Below are 27,729 nucleotides of genomic sequence, written 5' to 3'. Positions count from 1 at the left end.
GGTTTGACCCGTGTGAGTCGGGATTTGAATTTCGAGTCGGTTTTTGGCTCGGTGTCAGTTTTGACTCTAATTAGGGTCATTTTAATGAAAATGACATGATCAAGACATTTTTGGAATTATTTTTGACATTCGAGATTTGGGTTGACTCAGGTTGATTCGAGTTGCGGGTTTCTGAGTCGGTTTTGGGTTCGAACGCGGTTTTAACTCTAAATAGTGTTATTTTAATGCAAATGAAGTTAGAAAACTTATGAAATCATTTTTCATATCCTAGTTGTACATTAAACCGTCTCATATATAGCCAATCCACGCACGCATATCAAAAACACGTTACAGTCCGATCATCATCAGGTGGTTTTTGGAAGGTGCAGATACTAGGTATCTACAATAAAATGGCCATGAAATGCTATATTAGTATGCAAAATGGTTTCAATTAGGGGACTAGATGTGCGCAATTATGAGTCACATCAAATATCCCCAAAATGAACCTTTACTCGTCCCGAGTAAAGAGGTGACTAAAACTAGACCTTTATTTAAACTATCCTACTAATATAACCGATGTGAGGCAATTAGCGGGTCTCACTCTGCCCCTTCAACTCATAACAAGACAACCATGAGGTAGGATGCCTTCTTGCAAGGCAAGGTGGGTCTTGCCAAAATGGTGATACATCCAATCACTAAGCACACAAAACAAGTAGTGGATGCAAGTGGCGGAAATTATCTAAAAGGGAAGCAATCTAAGGGTACACACTCCATCCTAGATACGGTTTCTTCAAATTACTAAGCCTAAAAGGATACCACTAAATCACCTCCAAGTTGTGTTAAACTAGGGTACCTTTGTCCTCAATTGTTAAATGCTTTCGTCAAGAGTAGACTCCCTATGGTGTTAGAAGTGTTGGGGCTGGTGTCCTTTACAGTTAGTGCAAGGACTTATAAATCTCTAAAAGGATCAAAGGGTATACTTTTGTATTATAATCAGTTGATCCACGTTAATCAATAACGGTTGGCTTGCTAGATAAGTTTGACGTTATTGTCATACAGATGGCGGTGATCAACTGGTCCCTAAAAGTCACACCTATAGGATACGTTTGAGAGATGTGACGGTATGAAAATACAGTCATGTTGATGCCAAAAATTGACTAAGCAGTTAGTCCGAGTTATTTGACTAGTAATTAGTCAAAATGCGATGTTGAGATATTTTATTTAATACGGATTAAATAAAATGGGCTAAGGCGAATTAAACAGTTAATTCGTAAATTAAATATAAACGGTTATATTTAATTAATGTATATTGAATTAATTATACAATATTGTCTTTGTCGGACATGTATTAATATTTCAACTAATCCGCATTATTAGTTGATGTTTTAATAACCGATAACCGATGACGATTTATAATAAAACCGGGTCATATACATTTAGCATTTTACGAACCGGACCACGAGGTAAAAAATAAGAGGAAGTGGAAGCCCACTTCCCCATGAGGTCTCGGTTTGGCCGAATGAGAGGAAACAAAAGGAGAGCCTCTCCTCACTAGTAACCTAATCAAATTCATTTGAAAATACATTAGGGTTTTGGAGGCATTTTTCCTCTAAAATTTCTAGATCTCACATCTAAGAAAAACTCACACAACTATTCTCTCAATATTGCAAGGCAATTAGAGAATACACTTCTAGCACAAGGGCATAATCTCAGACGGTCTTGGGTGTATCGATTAGGAGGAAATCTCTGTTGATTTCTGATCTTAGGCCAAATTCTCAAGGACCCGAGGTTGTTTCTTTATTCCTTATCGTTTCTATTGTTATTTCGTTTATGACAATAATTTGCATATCAAATTTACGTTATAGTCCTACAATTAAAGGGTTTTATACGGATATTTCCCTTCAAGTGGTATCAGAGCGAGGCCACGTAAATTTTTCTATGTGATTTTCATCAAACGAAATTGAATCGATAAATTTTTGCATAAAATTGGTGAACCGTGTGGCTGTTTTTGGTCTCGGCCAAATTTTTTTGTCACGGCAATTTTTTTTTTGTGTTGAAAACCGTGCGGCCTTTTTATTTATCACGGCCTGTTTTCATTTTTTTTTGCCTTGAATTGCGTGCCTCACGATGCTTGGTGGATCAGACGATCTTTTGGCTTTCGATTTGTTCTTTGCATATTGTTCTTGTAATCGATATTCATTAAAATATGTTAAGATCTTGTCAATTGTAATTTTGTTTTAATACGGATTATGTTCCATTGCAATTGGGTTTTGTCAAATCGATTTTGCGAGAGTTTTATTGTTGTTTGGGTTTTCCCCCTTTTTGCTCTCGGCATTAGCTGAAAAAAAAAATAAAAAATTTGTGTACTGTTCACGGTCAGTCCGTGAAGAAGAAAAAAAAAAATTGTTTTGTTTTTTTTTCCGGCCATGTTTTATGCATAATACGGATTTTATGCATTCGCTTGATAGTGAAACGGTTCGCTCACGTACCATTTAGTTATTTTAAAGCGATTTAAAGTAACGGATTATCTCGGATTAAAATTAAGTTGATTAAAGCGGTTTTGTCACATAATTTTAATTGTCTTTGGTGGTTTGGATAAATTTAACATAATTACGGAATTATGTCACGAATAAATTTTTTTTTAGATGATGCATTTTATTTATCGTTATTGTTGAATGCCTTGAATGCTTTTATTACGTATTTATTTATTTTACAAACGGTTGTAACTTAGTGTGGCCTTAGTAGAACGTGTTACCGTAATGATGGAACACGGTCTTGGTTGTTTTTTGAGATCTCGTATCTCCATTTTGTTTTTCTTTTATAATTACAGTTTTTATTTAGAATGTAAATAGGTTTATATTTTGTAAATTTTAATTGTAATTTTGAGAAGACCAAAGATGGAGATCGGATGCTCACTCCCGCTGCTTGGATAAAGATGGAACATCAAAACAAGCTTCTCGGGTCCAACGGTGGATTCCAAAGTTGTATTATGTTCTTTTTACTAGGATAGGCCACACTAGGAATTTTTATTTACGTTTTGCATTCTTTTATTTATTTTATAGTAACGATAGATTGCATTATATTCCGCCTAAAACCAAACCACCTAATAATTGCATGAAAACTGACTCATATAGAGGTCACGCGTTAGTTTTCTATGACATTCTCATGTCACACGATCATTTTAAGCCATCACCTAAGTTGATTCATTCACGTAATGCTAGATATTCGTTCACTTAAAATGAATTAAAACTAAGTTGATGGGATCTTCCTCGTATAAACGAAAATTGAGAACAGTCTTTATAGGTCAAACTCCAATGAATCCCTTCTTCGTCGGTAGGCATAATATGACCCCTTCTACGTCGGGTAAGTTGGAACCGATTGACCTATTTTATCTCAACACTATGGTCACTCGTACGATCCTGTGATTATGGTGGACTATAGATAGGATTTACGGAAATCTATCGACCAAGAGTTTTTACGGAAGAACTAGCTAAACAGTTGGCTTATCAATTTACAGAAATTGAGTCTTGGGATCACTTGTATTATTCTTGAGGGAGATCAATTATGCAAGTGCAATGAGTCTACACGATTAAAATGAATTTTTAATAGACTTAAATCACCTCGATGAGTTGCTTATTTCGTTTTTGTTTTTCTTTCTTTTTCAGCGTAGATCACGTTTTTAAACTCTAATAACATAATGGCTGGCATCCTCGATGACCCAATGCCAAGTGCCACATTGGACCGTGAGTCCTGGCTTCGGATCTTCATGAATCGGATGAATCACCACTAGATCAAGAATGATGGATCAAACTTCGCGGAATGGGAGGCGGCATTACGGAATGCGCCACTCTGACGGGAAGCTCAAGTATCCGACCGAGCCCCTCCCGCCCCCCTAGGCCCCAAGGCTCGAGTTAACGAGGTCTCCACGTATAGCGACTTCGTCATGGAAGCGGGTGCGATTAAAAACGTACTCATTTTTGCAATGGAATCCAATTTGCAGAAACGCTTCATAGCCCAAGGTGCAAACAAGATTTTCACCACGCTCACCAAGGAATTCTCGAAATCACCGAGAATCGTGACCTATGAGCATACCACTCGCTTCTTTGATGCGAGACTCCAGAAGGGCCAACCGGTTAGCCCACACATTCTCAGCATGATTGAGAATGTCGAGAGACTGGAGGCGCTTGATTGTAAAATCAGCGAGAACATTGTTATTGACCGCATGCTTCATTCACTCCACGATGGTTTTGCGCTCTTTAGAGCCAATTACTATATGAATGATTTGAAGAAAAGTCCCCATGAACCGCACTCCTTCTCGTACGGACCGAGAAGGACATGAAGTTCAGTGGGAGCATGAAACAAGATGTTCTCGTTGTGTCAAACAAGGGCAAGGGTAAGGGCAAAGCTCAAGCGACTAGCGGTAGGTAAACCGGGTTAAAGAAGTCGGGATCAGGTAAGAGTGGGCCTGGTGAGGCAAGTAACTCATCAGGCGCGACAAAGAGCAAAACCGAAAACATGGAATGCCATCATTGCCACAAGACCGGGCATTGGAGGCGTACATGTCCTGTTTACCATGAGGACATAAAAGCAGGTCGCGTTAAACCCGTTGGTATGTCTTCTTCCTCTTCTACTTTTATTCATATGATTGAGATTAACCACGCAAGTTACTGGAACTTGGGTACTAGATACTGGTTGTGGTTCTCATCTGTGTAATCATGTGCGGGGGCTCCGAAACATCGAACCCCTCGTAAAGGGTGAGGTGGATCTGCGTGTTGGGAATGGAGCACGAGTGGCTGCCGTCTCAAGGGGAACATACGTGATCCGACTTCCTAGCGGATTTAAGTTATTTTTATATAATCGCTATTATGTACCCAGTCTTTCGAAAAACATTATTTCGGTTTACGCACTTGACAAACTTGGTTTTTCATTTGTAATAGAGAATAATTCTTGCATTTTCTCATTACACGATATGATTTATGGCAAGGCAGTCTCCATGAACGGAATTTATGTTTTAGATCAGACCACCGAAATATTACACGTAATGAATAAAAAGTTAAAGGTTGGTGACAAAGATCAAACGTATCTATGGCACTGCCGTATGGGACACATTAATGAGAAACGCGTAAAACAACTCATAAAGAATGGAGCTATCTCGGCCTTTGATTTTCAATCATTTGGCACGTGTGAATCATGTCTCATCGGTAAGATGACTCGAATTTCCTTCAAAGGTGTTGGAATGCGCGCTGCTGACCTATTAGGACTCATACATACGGATGTATGTGGGCCTATGTCAATCACCGCACGAGAAGGCTATAGGTATTTCATCACTTTCACGGACGATTTAAGTAGATATGGCTATGTCTACTTAATGAAGCACAAAAGTGAATCCTTTGAGAAATTCAAGGAATACCAGAATCGGGTCACGAACCTCATCGGGCGAAAGATTAAAACACTGCGCTCAGACCGTGGTGGCGAGTATCTTTCTCACGAGTTTGATCAACACCTTAAGGACTGTGGGATTGCCCTACAGTTAACTCCACCTGGAACACCTCAGTTGAATGGTGTGTTCGAACGGAGAAATCGAACACTACTTGATATGGTTCGATCCATGATGAGTAACACCGTGTTGCCTGACTCATTATGGGTTATGCTCTTCTCATCACCGCTCTAATACTTAACAAGTCCGTCTAAAGTCATTGACAAGACTCCATATGAACTATGGAAGGGAACAGTCCCTAACTTGTCCTTTATACGGGTTTGGGGCTGCGAGGCTTATGTCAAGTGGAGACACGAGGATAAGCTCGGCCCGCGATCGGTCAAGACATACTTTATAGGTTATCCTAAAGGAACACTTGGTCATTACTTTTATTCGCCAACCGAACGTGTTTTTGTTGCGGCTAGTGCGACATTCTTAGAGAAAGAATTTCTCGAGAATGCAAAGAGTGATAGAACCTTCGACCTGTCGGAGATTCCAGAACCAAATACCGAGCAACCATTGGAGGAACCAATTCCAGGGCATAATCTCAGACGGTCTTGGGTGTATCGATTAGGAGGAAATCTCTGTTGATTTCTGATCTTAGGCCAAATTCTCAAGGACCCGAGGTTGTTTCTTTATTCCTTATCGTTTCTATTGTTATTTCGTTTATGACAATAATTTGCATATCAAATTTACGTTATAGTCCTACAATTAAAGGGTTTTATACGGATATTTCGTAGGACACAATTGTGACATCGACGTGGAGTCCTAAATGTTTTATAACATTCGGTGCCCGGTCGTGGATAGGATCTCCATGGTGATCCTAAGAGTCGATTCTTTTGACTATCGACTGTCTCTTGAGACTAAGGCAGATTTTGGGTGACTTTGGTTTCTTTCTCACGGTCATCCGTAACAGGGGGCCAAGTAGATTTTTTCTGGGTCATTTCATACTGTGCTTAGATCGGAATAAGTCGAGTTGAAGGAAATATTCAGCCTTTATCAGGTACTCGATATTTCTCAGGGCCACTCGAGGAGTCAGAATCGAAATGCATGGCCATGCTCGAATACGAATTCGTTTTATCAGTTGAGTTACTCTCTAGTCGGGGAAACCACTCTAGATACAGATCGATTGTAAAATACGACCTTTGCGGATCCGGATCTGCAAATTGTTTTACATTGAGTGGGAGAAATTTTAAATGAATATGAGAATCGGTTATCGCACATACACTTGTACGGACAAGTGGGAGTTTTTTTAATTTGTGTCCTCCGTTAGTGCGGATAACGTCATTGCACATACACTTGTACGGACAAGTGGGAGCTTGTTAGGGGCTGGTGTCCTTTGATTAGTGCAAGGACTTATAAATCTCTAAAAGGATCAAAGGGTATACTTTTGTATTATAATTAGTTGATCCACGTTTATCAATAACGGTTGGCTTGCTAGATAAGTTTGACGTTATTGTCATTCTGATGGCGGTGATCAACGGTCCCTAAAAGTCACACCTATAGGATACGTTTGAGAGATGTGACGGTATGAAAATACAGTCATGTTGATGCCAAAAATTGACTAAGCAGTTAGTCCGAGTTATTTGACTAGTAATTAGTCAAAATGCGATGTTGAGATATTTTATTTAATACGGATTAAATAAAATGGGCTAAGCGAAATTAACAGGTTAATTCGTAAATTAAATATAAACGGTTATATTTAATTAATGTATATTGAATTAATTATACAATATTGTCTTTGTCGGACATGTATTAATATTTCAACTAATCCGCATTATTAGTTGATGTTTTAATAACCGATAACCGATGACAATTTATAATAAAACCGCGTCATATACATTTAAAATTTTACGAACCGGACCACGAGGTAAAAAATAAGAGGAAGTGGAAGCCCACTTCCCCATGAGGTCTCGGTTTGTAAAATGCTAAATGTATATGACGCGGTTTTATTATAAATCGTCATCGGTTATCGGTTATTAAAACATCAACTAATAATGCGGATTAGTTGAAATATTAATACATGTCCGACAAAGACAATATTGTATAATTAATTCAATATACATTAATTAAATATAACCGTTTATATTTAATTTACGAATTAACTGTTTAATTCGCCTTAGCCCATTTTATTTAATCCGTATTAAATAAAATATCTCAACATCGCATTTTGACTAATTACTAGTCAAATAACTCGGACTAACTGCTTAGTCAATTTTTGGCATCAACATGACTGTATTTTCATACCGTCACATCTCTCAAACGTATCCTATAGGTGTGACTTTTAGGGACCAGTTGATCACCGCCATCTGTATGACAATAACGTCAAACTTATCTAGCAAGCCAACCGTTATTGATAAACGTGGATCAACTGATTATAATACAAAAGTATACCCTTTGATCCTTTTAGAGATTTATAAGTCCTTGCACTAACTATAAAGGACACCAGCTCCAACAAGCTCCCGCTTGTCCGTACAAGTATATGTGCAATGACGTTATCCGCACTAACTGGAGGACACAGCTCCAACAAGAAGCACTGGAGGATCGCGGAATTCCCCTTCTTGCCTAGGCAAGAAGAAGGGTCGTCCCCTCTCTACCATGCACAAAAGTGGATCGATGGAAAAAGGGATCAATATGTTTTTGAGTTTCATATGGGAGTTTGATTTTTGTTGTTGTTTTTCCCCCCAATTTCTTGTCGCATTTGACATTTAAGAACACTTTCTTTTTGCCATTTCTTTTGATGTTTGGCATTTCAATACTTGACAACTTTCAATTTTTTGCATTTTCTTTTGAACATTTTCAAAGTCGCCCCATTTGTAGTGAGGGTGCTTATATTTGAAGCATAGGAGTTTTCATTTTTGTTACTCCTCTTTTCTTTCAATGCAATTGCAAACTTTTTGACTTTTCATTTCATTTCTTGAACTCAAATTTGAACAATTTTTGTGCCCATTCCCTTTGATGACAAAATGTGGTAGATGGTGAAGGATAGTTGCATGGTTTCAAGGGTCACTTTGGAATAAACGGTAGCCAAGGAGTTATCACATTACAAGGTACTCTTGACTAGGCCTTAATCCATGTGTCAAAGGATACTAGCATGACACATCCTAGGGTGTTTTACAAGTATTCTAATGAGCAAAGTCTCAAGAAGAAAAAGTATGTACAAGGGCCTTATATACACTTGTCATGTTTCCCAAATAGATTCTTTCACAAAAGTTTTCTAACATGCAACTACATGCCATGATGCAACTAACATATATACATCCTAATGCGTATGCTTCTACCAACTAGTATGCCAAATAATCTAAATGCAATCCTATAATCACATTGTTTTTACCGCATCAATCAAAATAAAGCCACATAGTCTTTAACATAAAGAGGAAAAAGGAGATTTGGAAAGATCATATCATGCGGTCTTCAATATCCTCATGTCTCGGATGTGGCGAAGTCGATCAATGTGAAAAGGGATAGACACACACAATATATACAAACACAATATATATACAAGACTACACTATAAAGGAAATGAACAGTTTTTGGATTTTTGCATTTTTCAAATTTTTATGGTTTTTATGTTTATGGAACAAAAAGACATGTTTTTGTATTTTTCAAAAGTTTTCAATTTTTATGCATTTTGGATTATAAATTCCCATCCCCCACTTTATTTTGGACATTGGATTATAAATACATGTTTTTGGATTTTTAAAGTTTTATGGAAATTAAAGTACAAATGCAATGATATGATATGAATGAATGCATGCTCTAACTAAATGCAATTCTATATGACATATATAACAAATGTATGTAATCTAAACTACACTAAATGATGCATGCTCTCTATTAAACTATGGTCACTTATGATCAAACCTCCCCAAACCGATTTAAGCATTATTTCTAGTGTAGAAAAGAATAGGATTGGTCATTAGTGACTATGCATGAATTCTAGTCTATATGCAACTATCTACATGAATCATGTGAGATATATTACAATGCAATTATACTATATGAACTAACTAATGTAAATGCAATATAATACAAATGCAAGCTAAATGTATATGTATATAACTAAATGCAAGTGTAAATGTAATGCAAAGTCAAAGGAAAAGGGTATCTTCACTACAAAAAGAATTAAAACAGGCGACCGATTTTGGCGACTGAAATCAGTCGCTAAAACCAATTTGGCGACTGAAATCAGTCGCCAAAAGTCAGTCGCGGACCTTAGTCGCCTTTTCTAACTTTGGCGACTAAAGTCGGTCGCCAAATTTGGCGACTGAAAAATCAGTCGCCAAATAACAAAAATGGCGACTGAAAAAATAGTCGCCAAATTGGCGACTGAATTTCAGTCGCTAAATTCGGTATTAGTCGCCAAATTTGGGTGACGTAGCCACTTTCACTGAAAAACTTTGGCGACTGAAAAGGGCTTTGGCGACTGAATTTCAGTCGCCATTTTGGCGACTGATTTAATGTAGTCGCCAAAATGGCGACTGAAATTCAGTCGCCAAAGCCCTTTTCAGTCGCCAAAGTTGTTGTATGTTTTTGTGGTTTTTTTCGTTTTCAATGCTAGCCAACCTGCATACAACGCCATACATCAACCCAAATTTCATCGCCATACGTCCCAAATTTCAACACACACAACACCATACATTTCAACCCAACACCTCCCATTTTCTCAAACTTCATTTCATATATTGAAAATGAAAGTTTTACAAGCTAAGCTATTCTAATGTTCAAGTCTAAAGTTCAAGTTTTACAAGCTTACATGCTAAAATCATCTTACTTGGAAGCCAACACCGGCTCCACTCCCCCCATGTGGACCATGCGGATCATTTGGATCGTAGTTGGGTCTAGGTCCGGGGTTACAACCTTGCCACCAATTCTCAAACATTTCCATTCTTTCCTTCATTTGGCGGAATTCTTCATCACGTTTGGCATCACGTTCATCACGCTCTCTTATTTGACCTTGAAGTTGACTAATAATTCCCGGTTGATACGTGTTGTTGGGAATTGTTGAAGTCGATCTCCTACGCGTTTTCTCATAGAAAGCCGGTGTTGAACTTCCGGTACCATACACGTGCCCTTTCTTGAAGCCATCCACCAACTCATACCATATGTCATTATCCGGTTTTTCTGGATTGGCGGCTTTTTCTTGTTCAAATGTTTCCTACAATATTAAACAAATGGTTGTAAGTTAATATGGTAACCACCTTATATACGACATTTTAAAAGAGAATAAATTAACAAAAATTAAGTGTTAGGGAAAACTTACATATAATTGCTTGTCTTTTGGCTTAGTCCAACTTCTAACCCCTTTGTGGTCAACCCTGGAATGCGTGTCCAGAAACAGATCCGGTACCGTCGCAATCGGCTTTGACTTGTTCTTTCCTTTCTGAATGAAAAAAAACATACATGTTAGAAAATCAACAAAAAATCTAACATAAAATAAACATGTTGCATTGAAAACAAAAAAAGTGTGAAATAATAGACAAACTTACACCCAATACTTTATCCCAGAACGATCGTGAACCCGCGTAATGAGTAGGCTCGTTCACGGTGTCTTCCTTTCCTCCTCTTTTGTTGAGGGATGCTTGCTTAGACTTCTTCTGAAAAGCTTCACTTTTGGTATGCTTTATTAAGCCTTCATACTTGTCACCTGCAATTACACATATGAAATCATAACTAATAAGTTACTGATATTAATTATAATATAAGAGAGTATATGCTAATTAATACAAATAACAAAACAAGTTAATTAAATACCTTTCATGTGCTCTGGTTCCTTTGGGCGCCTAATTACCTTCCAGATCACGTCCCGATATCGTCGAGTACCGACGTCATTGTACCTGTTACGGACATTCTGTTCTTGAGACGGTGACCAAGCAAATGATAGCTACAAAAAAAACGACAAAATTTCATATTAGTATAAAATAAAAGTATAACCTTGGTTCTTAAAAAATTTATCAAAATTAATTATTTGGTTTCTAAAACGAAGAATTACGGAAAATATATACCCGAAAGTTATTGAACCACGCCTCTTTTTGTGCATTAGAAGCTTGTGTCCACGATGTAGGAATTGGACCCACGAAATTAGTCTTCGTGCTTTTCGTGACACCTCGTACCACGCAATCGTCCATAAACATGCATTTATTTTGAACATGTAAAATTAGAAACAATTATTATTTTAGAAAAAAAAAATCAAAATAGTAGACTAATAAAGAATAAGACTTACCATAATCCCGCCGGCTCAAGAATCATCCGATGATCCGAAGTGTACCGTATCGGCACCCGTACTGGCTCGTCGGTAGCGTCAGTCTCCTCACCGTTACCGTCACCGTCCGTCTGCATCGGATCCTCCTGCACAAACTCCTCCTCCTCCTCCTCCGGACGCGTACTCTGTCCAGAACCTGAGCCGCCTCCACGCTTCCTACCTCGACCTGCTCCAGCCATCTGCAGTAATACAAATAAAAATTAACACAAATAATGATAAATGAAAATTATACAGACTTCTAAATTTTAATAATTTACTCTTGAGGAATACAAAATTATACCAATTTAATCATCTTCATCTCCAAACCCCTCGTCCTCATCCTCATCCTCATCCTCATCCTCATCCTCATCATCGTCATCATCATCATCATAATCATCTTCATCTCCAAACCCCTCGTCCTTCCTCCTTTTCTCCTCCTCCCATCTCCTCCTCACCTCATCTTCCCCCCTCCTCTCCTCCTCTTCTTCCCTTCTCTCCTCCTCCTCCGCCTCATCCTCCCCCCCCGTGTCTCTTCCACATCATAATATTCTTCCTCTTCTATGTCTTCACCATCTTTATTCTCATGCTCATAGTTGATTTCATCGGGTGGAGACAAAAGCGTTTCATTTGAAACGTTTTCTTCTTGGAAAAAAGTTGTATCAACTTGTGACCGTGCCTTTGTCTTAAAGACTGCACACCACGCATTTTGATTTCTATCATTTGTTGTGCTTGGATAAGTAGCAAAATACACTTGATGAGCCTGATGTGCAAGTATAAATGGATCATACTTAGAGTATGTTCTAGTACGATTCACTTCTACAAGCTTGTATTGTTCATGTACTCTCATTCCAAACACAGAATTATCCTTCCAATCAACCTTGAATAAGACAGTTTTATAAGCTCGGTCACGTCCACTATAACTAATTTCAAAGATATCTTCAACTATACCATAGTATTCGTTGTCATCAAGAGAAGAAATAGTAACCCCCAATTGCACCTAGCCTTACCTTTACCGTGGTTGAATGTTTGAAAATTAAACCCATTAACCGAGTATCGATTCCACGTTCTTACCATTTTTGAAGGACCAAAAGCCAAACTTCTTATCAAATCATCTTGAATATTCAACTCAATTACATGTTTCTGAAACCATGATGGAAATTGGTCCTCATGTTTGTCCCAAACATCATCCTTACTTATATTAGGATTCCTCTGAATGAAATCATTAACAAACTGTGTTTCGTATGACTCCAAGAGGTCACAATTAGATAGCACGTAAAGGTGGGCACGATTATACTCCTTATCATCCAAATATCTTGTTTGCCCCTTTGATGAACACCCTTCATCATCTTGAGTTTGAAAAAATTCGGGTAAACTTCCGTCTACTTCATCCGGTTTCTCAACATTCAAGTTTTTTGCTTTGGTTTCTATATGTTTTTCAAAGTAAAGAGAACAAAAGTTTGCAATCTCTTCCGTTAAATAAGCATTGCATATAGAACCTTCCACCCAGGCTTTATTACCAAGTTTTTTCTTCAAATGATTAAGAAACCTATAAAAGTTAATGATGAGTTTTATTAATAATAAAGTTAACATATAATAAATAGATTAGTTATTATTATTAATTTTAATTTAAAAGTAGCTAGATTATCTTAATTACCTTTCAAATGGATACATCCACCTATATTGAACGGGTCCCCCAACTTTGGCTTCATATGGCAAATGAACCGGTAGATGCTCCATGGAGTTAAAAAATGCAGGAGGAAAGATCATTTCAAGCTTACACAATATCTGTGGTATTTGCTCTTCCAGACGAATCATGTCATCAACACATATTGAAGAGGCACATAAATCTCGGAAGAATTGACTAATCTCAACAACTGCATTCCAAACGTTTGTCGGCACGAGGTGTTTCAAAGCAACGGGTAATAATCGCTCCATGAATACATGACAATCATGACTTTTCAAGCCTTGCAACTTCAGCTTCTTAAGATCAACACATCGACTAAAATCTGATGCATACCCATCAGGAAACTTCAAATTTTGTAACCACTCACACAATACCTTTCTCTTAGCTTTGTCGAGAGTGAAAATGGATGTTGGCTTAGACCCGTCGCCGCGAATGTGTAATTTGGGACGATGACAAAATTTCTGCAAATCTTTTCTAGAAGCAATGCTATCACATTTTTCACCTTCTACATCCATGATCATGTCAATTAGTTGCTCAAAGAAATTCTTTTCTATGTGCATTACATCCAAATTATGTCTTATCAACATTGTTTTCCAATAAAGAAGGTCCCAAAGAATGCTTCTTTTAAACCAACCGTTTTTCTGCTTTTTCAATTCTTTAAATTCTTCCTCGGTACCATCAATAGGGGATGGTAAATCACATACCGTCTTCCATATCTCATCCCCAGGCACTCGTTTCGGAGGGGCATCAAGCACCTCTTTACCTTTTGTGAAAGCTTTCTTGTTCCTCCTATGTGGATTTCCCTCTCGTAAGAAGCATCTATGACAATCAAACTAGCTTATTTTCTTGCTACTGGGGAAGCCAAAATGCTTTACTTTCCTCCATGCAACAAGGACATGCTTTTTGTCCTTGTGTAGACCACCCAGATAGCATACCATAGGCGGGAAAATCATTTATTGTCCACAAAAAGGAAGCTTTAAGTTGAAAATTTTGTTTTTTAGACACATCATAAGTTTCCACCCCAACTTCCCACAAATATTTCAGCTCCTCCACCAATGGTTGTAAATAAACATCCAAATTACGTTTCGGGCTTTTTGGTCCGAGAACAATAAGTGACAAGAAGATAAATGGTCTTTTCATACATAACCAAGGTGGTAAATTGTATGGTGTGACCATAACGGGCCAACAAGAATACTTCCTCCCAAAATTACCGAAAGGATCAAATTCATCCGTACACAAGCCAAGTCTTACATTGCGGGGTTCCTTGGCAAAATCAGGATACATCTGATCAAATCGTTTCCCTTTTTAAAAAAAGACAGTCGCCAAATTTGATTCCCTTTTTAAAAAAGACAGACGCCAAATTGGCGATTGATTTCAGTCGCCAATTTGAAAATCAGTCGCCAATTTGGCGACTAAATATATCAGTCGCCAAATTTCGGTCGCCTGTTTTAGTTTTTCTTGTAGTGTCTTACAAATGGTGGTTTGAGGGAGGACTCCACCAAACTCATTCCTTGAAGCCATGGTTATTGATGTTGTCCATGTTGCTCAATGCTCTCAATAACCGGTCAAAGGCTTGAGCACAATCCTCAAATAAACATGAATACGGTTTGTTCCAATTCAATATGAAGCTTGGCCAAGGGAGCTTGACACTTACTCTCTCTTTCATCTTGCCCTTGGCACTTGAGTCTTTGCAATGCATAAAACCGGCAAGCCCATGATTCTTGTCAACATAAGGTATGAAGTATGGTTCATATTCGTCCGGAGACTTCCACTCACCAAGTTCTTCTTCAATTTTGGTGATGATGATAGCACTTTAATTATTCAATCCTTCCAAGGTAGAAGGAGAATTCTCATGGCATTGATGACGGGGTACCTTTGGAGTTGAAATTGTGGGTGCCAAATTTCGACAAGCAAGTTCATTTGCAAGTTTATTCTTGAGCTTTTCCACCAAGTACCCTTTATATGATGTTTTGACCTTTTGCAGAAGGTGTTAGAAATCTATATCTCATTATACTCAACATATTCATATATGTGATGAATTAATTTAGTCATAAAATTAAATATTGATCTTATGCATGCAAACAAGAATAAGGATAAAGAAGAAATCGTCATTCTTACAATGAGAAATCAGATAAATGGGCACAAATGAGTTCGCCTACTCACTTGTTCTTGAGCTTCCTAAAATGGATGAACAAAGGATTCAAGTAGAGAATCCCTCCCAAGGAATAATACCCAAGATAACCTCTTAATAAAAATTAATATTATTAATACTAGAACAATATTAATTTAAATGAAATTGACCCAAAAATATTTATTTTGGTCTCTTAATTTCGGTTAAGAGAAGTGAAAATAAGAAGTAATTTTATCTCTCTAAAAATCTATATTTTTTTGATGTTAGAATGAATGAATAATTCACTAGTATGCATGTAGTGAATTATTAGGTAAAAATGAGCAAAAGACCCTTGGCCTTTTTCACTAGGAAAACCGGGTAGGGTGGGGTGGTGTTGGCCAATGCATGATCAAAGTGCTCTTCACAAAAACAACTAGGTATGCATGGCTAGGTTTAGGCAAATGATTATGCTTTCCACTTAAGAATTAATTAACACAATATTTAGCCTAAATCACCCCATATTTCGGTCCATTTAAGATAAAATGGATTCCATTTTATCTTTGTCAATTTTGTCAATTTGTCACATGTCACAAGTCATGTAAAATTGTTATGCATTTTTAACATATTAAAAATCAACGCATTAATAAAAATACGTCATATACAAAATCGACTTAGTAATTCATAATTACTTGTACCAAAATAATTTACCAATTATAAATCACAACATCTTGTATTTATAATAAATTATTCATTCAAATGCAATTGTTTCCTAAAAAAATAATTTCATCTAAGTAATAAAACAATTCGATCACTTAGACCGTATCTTATTTAATCAAATTATAATGAGATACGTAAATATTACTTCCAAAATCGTCCGTCAATTTTAAGTAATTTAATTAACTCGTATCGTCATACGATCAATTAAATAATCAATTAAGAGTGTTACCCTTTAGGTATGACCTAAGGGGATCAATCGATCACCAAATAATCGCACGACAAAAAATGTCAAACTCTAGTCAGCCAATCATTACCGATATGTGTGGACCAGTTGACAGTAAAATATTACTTCCCACATGTATTCTTAAAATGAGACTTAAACATGTGATCATCCTGATCGACAGTTGTGATCGCATTATTGTCGGAGGACACATATTCCCACAATCTCCCACTTGTCCTAGACAAGTGTGCGTCACCAATTCTCTTGTCCTATTACTATCTCCCACTCAATGCAAGGTGTCTTTCAGGTCGTACTTGCAAGTGATCATATCAAGAGTGGTTTCCTCGATCTGGAGAATAACTGATTGACCGGAATTTATCCACCATGGATACCTTCCGAGCGTGGCCACACATTTCCAGTTCATTACTCCTCGAGTGGCCCTGAGATATTGTTATAACCCTGACTAGGGGTGGACAATTCCTATCACACTTATTCCCTTCGGCTAGCCACGGCCATCATAAACCAAAATATGCCCATTTGACCCCATTTACGAAGGTCGTAGTAACACAAATCAAAGTTAATCTGAAACTGTGTCATCTTAGGCGAACAGTCTTTAGTCAAAAGAATCGACTCATTAGAATACTATAGTAGCTCTCGCCACGACCAGGCTATATAAATTTGCCAGAACTCTATAAGCGGTCATAAGGCCCGACAAGGTGTTCCTAACAGTCTGCCTATGTGATCGACTAGTCATCTCACATGACTTCATGGCACTTGAACTTGCCATCAATCGCATCACACTCTAGTCACTTCGAGACGTCACCTCATGTAAGTAACTATGGGCGAATACAATGCTTAATCCATGTTCACTTTAACGGGGTTCAATTGTCTCTACAACCCGTTTGGATGTAACAAAGTATAAGGTGAGTTAATAATAACTCAAACGACGAATGTCGACATCACATCTGGGTAGTCAATACCATATTACAACCTGTGATGTATATCGTAAGTGTGTAAACACTAGTCGATTGCAATAGAAGTTTAACATACCATGTGTCCATGTGTTCAAACTTCTTTTATTGCAATTTACTTTATATTCATGTTATCTTTCATAGCATGAACCTTACCAAGCACACATATATATAGGTTCCCAACCTAGGTTTGAGTTCTTTATCTTGAAAGAACTTTCTGGTTGTTTATCTCATAACCAACGAATTTGTGGTGGATGATATAACTTGCACTGGTCATGTGTTCTACCAACTCATAATGCACTAGGTATACGTTTTGTAGGGTCTTGCAACAATTGTCAAGGTGATTAGCCTAGCACTTCTCACAAGTCCTAGCATATAAGAAAATATTAGTTTTGAGTAATTTCTTGCTTTAACTAAGTATCTTTCAAAACTTCTTATTTCTCCTTTTAGCTTTATTAGCTTAGGAATTTCATAAATCCTTATGTGTGTTCGAACTTCAATATGTGCAACCTCTTGACATATAACAGAGCGTTCTGTGCAACACTGGAATCGCTCATTAGTTCTCCTCGGGAATTCATGATGATTCTTCTATGGCTTGCCAATGAATCATCATGCTCTTATGCATATGATTCATTATTGGACATATGTATGATTATTCTAATGGCGAAAACATTAGTAATTAATAATCATATGATCAACCATTCTTAGGTTCAATGAATGTCCATGACTGTTAATGGCAATTCCATTTTCATTGACATGAATAACCTACGTTTTTAGTTGATTCGATGTGTATGTCTTAATACCTATCCAACATCTCATGATGTGATTGGATTCATCATAGTCCATTTTCATCCAGAATTGAAAACTCAAATATATCTTTGTGAAAGATAGTATTAGCTCGTCATTCTCAATGAGTAATGAGTTATATACATTTACAAGATGATTGCTCCCACTAAATTCCATGTCTTCACATGAAAATTTCCAACTCCCACTTAATTCCACATGTTTCGCAATTGACTACTCAATCGAAACATTTCAAGAATTGAAATATATTTTGCTTTGCCAAGTTATTAAGATAAAACCATATATGTTCCCAGCATATCCTTTCAAAATACCTATTTGGAAAAGGTTTCAATCTTATACTTATGGAAAGAGATTTGTTTTTTATTTTTAATCTTTAACTCATTCATTTTATAATGATGCATATCAATGTCATTATTTAAACGTGAATTACATCTAATACACGTCCTTCTCAAAATACCCTTTTCGGAAGGAGGTTTAATCATTTCATTTTCGTTAATGAAGTTAAGTAATGACACTAGCGTAGTTAACACTTAACTTAGCTCTTCTGGATATCTGCATATCATTCTTTGAAATTTTTAGTCATAAATCTCATTTATTTTCGAGGATGCAACTTTGATTCATTTAGGCTCTTAAGTAAATTTCAATATTGAAACTATTGGTCAAAAGTCGTTCATAACCTAGCCAAATCTCTTGTTAAGACTTTACATTAGTCATTCTTCTTCCAAAACTTTCTTTTGGTCTCCTCGTGTAGTTATCTTGAGAACATATTCTTTTGATTACTTCACTTGGTCTCTTTTGTCATGTAGATTTCATCTATTTGAAACCATAGATCTCATCTATTCGAGTACGCTATCTATATAGGTATACAATCATTCTTTCTTGTGCTTATCTCATTTTCACAAGTATGTAAATTAGCTTTGTGTTCTTTGTGTCTTCATTTTTCTCCCACTCTATCTTTAGAATAAATACACTAGAGATTCAAAGATAGCTTATGAGACACAAATGATGATTTTTGAAGTATAAGGAGGACTATCTCATAGGTTGACTAATCGTTTTAGATTTGATAAGTGTACTTGGTGATTGACATTCCTTTAAGAGAGTTCATCAAGACAACATCACTTTATAATTGATCATACACAAGCCTTAAGCTTGTGGACATATAATGAATCCCATCATTATAGTTGTCTATTAGATCACTTTAAGTGGATGATCATATGTTTCTATGAGCAAGCATATAAAGACGAATTTTTAGAACAAGGAAAAATACGATAAAACGGGTGACTTGGGTTGCAAACCAAGCCACCATAAACAAAAATAAAACAATTGTTTAGAAAGGATCAATCATTTCCATGTCGAACACGGAAATCAAAATAGTTCTAAAAATCCGAAACATAAATTAAAATAAGACAATAAAAAGCCAAGCTTCATGGAAGCTACTCCTAGCTTCTTGATGATTTCTCAAGCTTGCTTTTCCTTTCCCTTGTCCTTGCTTGGTGGAGGCCATATTTACAATAAAAAGGGGATATATTACCACAACTTTGTATCACAATACCATAGTTGAAATAGAAACATAAAAGAAAGGATAGTCATTTACCTACTGGAGTGATCTTTCCAGTTTTGATGTCACCAAGATACTTGGAACAATTCCTTTTCCAATGTCCAACACCATTACAATAATGGCATTTATCAAGAGGACCCTTCTTGGTCTTGGAAGTGCTAGCTTCAAAAGTCTTAGCTTTGGTGAAAGTGGGAGCTTGCTTCTTACCCTTCTTCCCATTCTTTTTGAACTTCCCCTTGCTCTTTGTGCTTATGTTAAGCACATCCTTAGGTGGGTTAACATTTAACCCCATGTCTCTTTCGGCTTGCACAAGTAACTTGTGCAACTCTTCAAGAGACACGTCCTTGTCTTGCATGTTAAAATTCACCCGGAATTGAACATATGCCTTGACTTTGGATAAGGAGTGTAGAATCCTATCTACAATGAGTTCTTTGGGGATTTCAACTTTTTGAATCTTCAAAGTCTCGACTAGCTCCATCAATTTGAGCACGTGAGGGCTAACCTTTTGGCCCTCTTTAAAGTCGAGATCAAAGAATGCCGCGGCCGCCTCATATTGGACGATCCTCGGAGTTTGTGAAAACATTGTCACAAGCTTGGAATAGATTTCATTAGCGGTGCCCATTTTAAAGGCTCTCCTTTGGAGATCCGCCTCCATCACAAAAATCAACACATTTTTCTTTGCGGCGGACTCCTTGTGGTAAGCCTCATATACTTCCCTAGTAGCGGCACTCGACCTAGCATTAGGTTCGGGTGGAGAGGCCTCGGTGAGGTAACGAAGCTTGTCGTCACCTTGGGCGGCTAATTTGAGTTGGGCATCCCAATCGGAGAAATTTGACCCATTCTTTTCAAGTTTACAACGTGTGGACAGCGGGCCGCCCACGGGGGCGCTTGGTGAAGGGCTCGAAAACAAGCGTTTGCATTTTGTATGGAGTCGCCACCAATTTTTATGGGAAATTGGAACCGTTCGAATACCTCGTGTCATGTCAAGACACAAAGTAGTGACATGAACACTAAGCAATCGTTACCCTTAGCATTCTATGTCTAGAATGACTCTCGTGGATGCCAATGAACACGGGTGCTCACGGAGATCTGGAGTAAGGGGTGAGGGTACGTATTAGGAAGCTCTTTTGATCGAACACCTAATCCCGCCCGCCTCGATAGCGGCCTCTACTAATGATTAGGGAAGTTATTCATACTTGATATATCGTCGGCTATATGCATGCAATGCAACATCCATAGATTAATCCTAACATGTGAGAATTAGACTAAGTCGGTGAAACACGTAATTAGCATACAATTGGGTCGAAGTTGAGATTTAAATGTTGATTTACATGTGAAGCATACAAATGATACGAAATAATAATAAAATAATTACAATAATGAAAATTACATTAATTACAACGGAACAGGCGATTTATGTCGAAAATACCGCTAAAACGGATAATTTGGGAAAAGAATAAAAGAATAAAAATAACAAATTAACGAACGAGAATTAGCGTGATAATACGGATATTAGTTAATTAATACGCTTACTAATTAAACTACGTCAAGGCGAAAAGGAGTTCGAGGCGGGAACCCATCTCGAACAGCAGCAATAGAATCGCGCCTTTGGAAGAGGCGCGCGATTCTTCTTGCGCGTCTGTTCCAAGGGTGAACTCGGGCGTGAAGCGGAATCGCAAACCGTTAATGTTAATTGGTAAATTAATGGATTGATTACGATTTTAGACTCGGATGAAAGTTATTAGCAGATTATTTACATATGATTGAGGTCATAAAACAGTAAAACATGGTCAAGACGGAAATAAGACGGATTAATTATGTGAAGGGTCGATGTTAATGAATGATTTATTAAACTAACATGATGAATTATTAACTAAACATGATGAATTGACGATGAATTAATGACTAAACAGATGAAAATATCAACAATGAATCCCAGAAACTCAATATGAACGAATTGAACCCGAATTGAATTTAATGACGAAAAACCCGCAAATATTGATTATTAGGGATTTAAGTCGGTTTTATGATGAATTAAAACATGTTAATGATGATGGATAATATGTACATGTGAATTATCAAACTATCATGATGAAGAATTAACAGACGAACAAACAAAGGAAATAAATTTGATACGAATTACGAGAGACGGAGGAAGAAGAAAAGAAGCGAGAATCTGCGGCGGCCTCACGAAGAGGCGCAGAGGCGCCGCGCTCCTTCAAGAGGCGCGGCGATTCTTTGCGTCTTTTCTCGACGTCTCTCTCTCGGAATTTCGCAAAACAGTTTTAAAGACGGTTTTAGAAATCGATTTTAATGGTGTTTTCGACATAAACCTTACAATTGTTATACAATAATAAAATACAATAAATAAAAGGAATTATACACCCTCAGACTTACATGTTGACGGAACGAGAAGAACTAAGAAGATCGATTAGTGAATGCTCGACGCGAATGCAAGGAGAGAGTGCCCTCGTAAGAGGAAAACGATTTAAACAGATTGATTAATTAGATTGATTGAGTGTAGTGGTCAAATTGGTCGGTCATGCAACGGAGAGGCTGGTACCCGGAAAGATCCGAGCTTACGTGGTCGGAAGTCCAAGCACGTAGGCGCCAATTAGTAAGAACGAAGTCTAGAATGCAAAGGGAGAAGAGAAGGGCGGACACTCGCGTGAGAAATATGAGGAACGAAGGCTCCTATTTATACTAATCACGTGAAGGAATAGGGTTTCGGAGACTCTTTGGAAGTGAATCTCGGAAAGATATAAAAAAGATACGTAAATCATGCAAAGAAGGGCCTGGGAAGAGGCGCAGCAGCCACTGCGTCTTTTGGAAGAGGCGCAGCACCTGCTGCGTCTATTCCCAGGAGGTTTCCTCCTGCTGAAGAAAGATTTCCGCGTTTTAGTTATGGTAGGACGGAAATAATTCGATTATCTTGTGAATATTACGGGATATTATTTGCCAAAAGATAAAATTTAAGAAATATGGAATAGAAATATCCGGAACATTCCAGAACATTCTGACTCGGGATTTAACAGCTATCAGAAAGTGGAGACGGTTTTTGACCCGGACTCCGAATGTACTCTAATTACTGCCAAAACGACCGTATCGGCACGTAGATGACAACTAAGAGGTTGACATTAATATTTGAGCAATCACTTGACGATAATCTTACGAACTGTCACTAATCGTTCCGCGAATCAAACATGCGGCCCAATCATCACCGGGTGGTTTGCGAGAGGTGCAGAAACGAGGTGTCTACAGAGCCCCCACTTTGACTGAGGCTTGGACAAGGCGAAAGTCAAAGTATAGCCATCAGGTCAATCGAAGATTACAACCTGACGACTATGGCGACGCGAGGTGGCTCAAGGGGTCTGAGCCAAGGACCTGTCGTCGGGAACATTTTAGAGTCTGTCGACTATCGGGGAGGGTCGTTTAAAGTCCATTAGACTACGTAAGGAAGCTCGCCAGCCATAAGAAGAGATCATACCTGAGATTTAATCGAACTTCGCGGGGAACAAGAGATATTGAAAACAGCAGGACGTCGGTAGAAACTGCTGGGGATCCGCTTGCGTCGGTCTCAAGCGAACTCTGGCGAAATTTGGAGGTTGAATCTGCTTGCGTTGGTCTCAAGCGAACTCTGGTTGGGGAACATACCGACGACTAGGAACATCTTGATCGTCGTAGGGGAAACCTTGAGTGAGCAGTACTGCAAAATACTACTGCGCTGGGGACAGACCACCAGGAACATCTTGATCGTCGTAGAAAGAAAGTCTTGAGTGAGCAGTACTGCAAAATACTACTGTGCTGGATAAAAATTCGAACAATACTGCGAAATACTGCTGCGCGGGATAAAATGAATTTGGACGATACTGCAAAATATTGTCGCGCTGGATAAAACGTGGGCCGGAACGAAAGAAAATCGTCGAAACGGACCAAAATGATAAAACGTCATCGAGGAAGAGGCGCACCAAAGATGGGCCCACGAATAACGAACTCATAACGGATTTTTGAAAATCCGCAAGGAGGGAACAAAAGGAAGAGGCGCAGCAAGAGCTGCGTCTCTTGGAAGAGGCGCAGCACCTGCTGCGTCTTTTCCCCAATTTGGCAATTCTGCGTAAAAACGCGAAAGTCAGAAGGTTTATGTTCATTTTATTCGAAACATAAATCACTCCATTCTCTCTCGAATCTTCACCATTTTCGTCGAGGTTGGATTCAAAAGTTTGCTTAAAATATGACTAATCGAGGTATGTGCTTTAATCTTGAATTAATCTTCCACATTTGTTGAATTTTGAGCCGCGAACATTAGGGTTTTCGACCCTTTTGATCGAAAATTTGGGGCTTTTCCCCCAAATGGATTTGTCATGCCAAATTGATACTAGAAATGGATAATAGGTGATGCTAGGAACATAAACATGTATTTACTTCTAATTTTCATCAAGTTTTGAGCCCTTGAGCAGAATTTGAGACGGTTTCACAGCTAGATCGTAAATTGCTTCGAAAATGGCCTTAGGATTGCCCATTTGTGATGAAATTTGATATTTGGGACCCTTGGATGATGGGTAAACTTTCTACCATCTCGGAAGTTTGGTTTGTGACAACTTTTTCAGGACACTTTTCTAGGGCATAACCGCCATTATAGCGAAATGCTGCCGAATTTTCGACTCGATCCCGGAACTAGGCTTTGACTCGGACTTGACTTGACCCAATTTGTCACATGAGTGATCGGGTTGGTGAGAACATGGCCAAGGATGGCCAGAAATGGGGAATTCCCGGGCCTTGAAGGCTCGAAAATTTCTTAACAAAGGCTTGTCGTCATATGATGCGTCCTGGATTTGCTTTAACGTTGCAGGTGACGATGCTTCTACTTCTGGGAGGGATCCCATGGATGTAGACGCCGCTGTTGTTGAGGAGGCTTTGGAGCAGGCCTTCACCGCTGCGGTGATGGCTGCTGCAGACGAGGTTCCCGAGGAGGAGGCCGCTGATGAGGAGGAGGTTCCGAGACGGGCCCACCTCGGACGAGGGGGTCGTCAGCTGAGAGGAGCTCCCGCGTGGGCCGAGACTGGGGAGTAGGCACCTTGTGTGGGCTGCAGAGGGTCACTTGTCCTACAGGACGGTGAAGAGCTTGGTAAATAGGAATTCCCTAACTCATTACCTACCCTTTTCTATCTTTGTTCAAATTTCTTTCAAATTTACTCAAAACTAAAGATAGCTTTATTTCGAATCATAATAGGAGGTCGGGAATATCCGGTCGTTCTCGGGGTATACGACAAATGATGGAGCATTACGAGCGGTCGGCGGAGGAGAGGGCCATGATCGAGCGTGGAGCGTTTGGTCCTCTGGTTCGGTCCGGAGGGATATCGTGAAGAGGAAGTTGCGGGCCAACCTTAGCCTGGTCCGCGCTTTCTTGGATCGATTTTGGGATACGACTTCCACGTTTCACCTGCCTTTTGGTGAGGTGGGAGTCACCTTGGAGGACTACGGCATGATTTACGTCCGCCGTGCGGGGGATCGAAAGATGGTGTGGCCGGAGACTGGCATGAGGGCGGATTCGGCCGAGGCGAGGGGGTTGATCGGGGAACCCGTCGCCGAAGGCTGTTGCGGTGCGGGTTTGGTACCCGTTCCTACGTTCGAGACTACTTTGCGGGAAGACCCGGAGTCGGTGACGATCGATGGGAGGGAGACGGCTCCTCCTCCTGTCTGTTGAGCGGAGGGCTCGTCTGTGGCTTTGGTGGTTCTTGTCTTCGATCTACCTCGGAGATAAGGGTGAGAGGTCATCGACGAAGCTTCTTCCCTTTCTTTCGACTCGAGTTCCCTAGGGCGTTGGGGCCGGGTCATTTGTTGGTTTTGCGGTCCTCATCCGCTTTATGAGGGCCATGGTTCGTCCGGAGTTGATGGAGAAGGGGACTTCTCCTGGTGCCGTCGGACACAGGCTCTGTTGGAGGTATGAACCTTCCTTTAGACCAAAGTCAATTTCTTTCTTTATCGACGACCGACAGATCGTCATTGATTATTATGCTTTGCAGGCGTGGGTGTACTCTTACTTTCCGGGCCTCGCGCCCAAGAGGACGGAGCCGTTGGAGAGGGCCTACCCCGTGGTGAGGGATTGGGTCATGTGTCGGACGAAGAGCAAGCGTTCTTCTCACAATGTCTACCGGCGGGATGTGAACGCTCTTCAGCTGAGCAGCGTGAGTATCCAACTTGTATGCACTTATTCTTCTCATACTTTGTTTTTAATTGATCATAGGAATGACCTTTGCCTTCATATTGTCGTAGTGGGTGCCCAGACCTTGGGCGGAGTACGCTGGAGCGCCTCCCTTCGTCGCTGAGGTCCTTCGACCTAGGAGCTCGAGTCGGCTGCTGTTGTGGACGTCGATGGGTCATGTGTGGTATCTGGGCGAGCGGTTAGCTCGTCAGTGCTTTCGGGGCGCGTTGACGGTTCCCGTCGATCCTCCTAGGACGATGTTTAGGGAGCCTTCTGAGGCTGAGAGGGAGGCGGACTTGGCTGGTGCTAGTGGCAACGACCTTCTTCTCCCTGACGAGGATTACTCGGCGTTCCTTTACGGGAGGTTGACGTATTGGCCGGTAGTGGTGAGTATCTTTTGTTTCTTGTTGGATCTTGATTTTCGAGAATCGCGACGAAAGATCATCGATTAACGAGAGCCATTTTGCGGAGGTTGAGGTGGCGGGCATCGAGCCCCCGAGTACCCCGAGACCCTCGAGTACACCGACGCTCTTTGGGAGGACGACGATCTCCGAGTTACGTGACTTTGACGTAGCCGTGACGGATCGGCCTAGATGATTGGCGATCATCGATTCGGAGGGTGAGTTCTTTACTTTGCATAGTTTTCGTGTAAGAACACATTTGATTGAACTTGTTCAGTTTACTGAGAATTCTTTTGAAATGCAGGTCGCGCCATCTCGGTTTGTGGCACTATGGAGGGTGGCCAACCGGCTACGAGCTACGGCCATCGAGGCACTCGTCGGCGGTCGAGGTCGTCAGGTATGAACCTCATTTGTTTTTCCTTGATCTTTGGTTTTTCAGTTTTGTTTGGATTGATTGACATGAGCCAATTTCTTGTTGTCCATAGGCCGATCGTGGGCTGGAGCGAGAGTTGACCCAGTCTCGGGAGGAGACGGCTCGTTTGTCGAGGGAGCTCGAGTTTCGGGACGCCGAGATTGCCGCTCTTATGGCGAGGGTTGCCGAGCTGGAGGGTGCCCAGCAGTAGTCTGCGTGGTTTTGTAGACTTGATTTTGAACATTTTTGGACTTGTTTGGGGCGCAAGCCCCCAGTTTACTCGGACTTTTGAAATTGTTTGGGGCGAAGCCCCCAGTTTACTTGCACATTTTGACCTGTTTGGGGCGAAGCCCCCAGTTTGCTTGTACATTTGCTTTTTTTGTTGTATATACGACGGCCTGAGTGCCTTTTGTTTTGGGTTGTGTTGTTTGTACCTGCAGGTTAGCTTTTGAACATGTTTGGTAGACAACGGTTTACGCCGTCATGCTGCCGAAATTTACATAGAAAATCACGCAACACATACATTTTATATTCACATAAGGCCTTAATTAGCGCAAAATGAGACTCAAAAGGAATGCAAAAAATGCAAAAATTTTGCCGGAAATGACCGGACGGTAGGGAGGGTTACCCCCTAAAAAAAGAAAAAAGGGAAATCTATAAGTTTGAAAATGGAGAAATATAAATATTGAATTTTATTAAAATGAAAACAAAAGAAAATTAAAAAAGAAACGATTTAAAGTTTGCTGAAATGGCGGAGGTGTCGATGTCGCCTCGAAATGCGTGCCCGCGAATTTAGGAAACCTGAAACATGGTAAATTTCTCGGATTTACCAAAATAAAATCCCGCAAGAATAGGAAATTGCGCGTTTATAGAATTAGGAAATATCCAAACGCGGAAATCACAGAAGTGAGGCTGGGGAAGAGGCGCAGCATGAGCTGCGTCCCTTTGAAGAGG

General features: G+C 39.5%; 1 long non-coding RNA gene across 1 annotated transcript; it reads right to left on the bottom strand.

The window, feature by feature from the left end:
- Positions 1-11,018: 11,018 nt before the first annotated feature.
- Positions 11,019-11,575, bottom strand: LOC141614932 (uncharacterized). The gene is made up of 3 exons (XR_012529479.1): positions 11,461-11,575; positions 11,210-11,339; positions 11,019-11,102 (listed from the first exon to the last, which is right to left on the bottom strand). It is a non-coding gene; the product is annotated as an uncharacterized LOC141614932 (long non-coding RNA).
- Between the last annotated feature and the right edge of the window lie 16,154 nt (positions 11,576-27,729).

Source organism: Silene latifolia, chromosome 11 (genome assembly GCF_048544455.1).
Source record: "Silene latifolia isolate original U9 population chromosome 11, ASM4854445v1, whole genome shotgun sequence".
Lineage (NCBI taxonomy): Eukaryota > Viridiplantae > Streptophyta > Magnoliopsida > Caryophyllales > Caryophyllaceae > Silene > Silene latifolia.
This window is presented reverse-complemented; position numbering and strand designations above follow the sequence as displayed.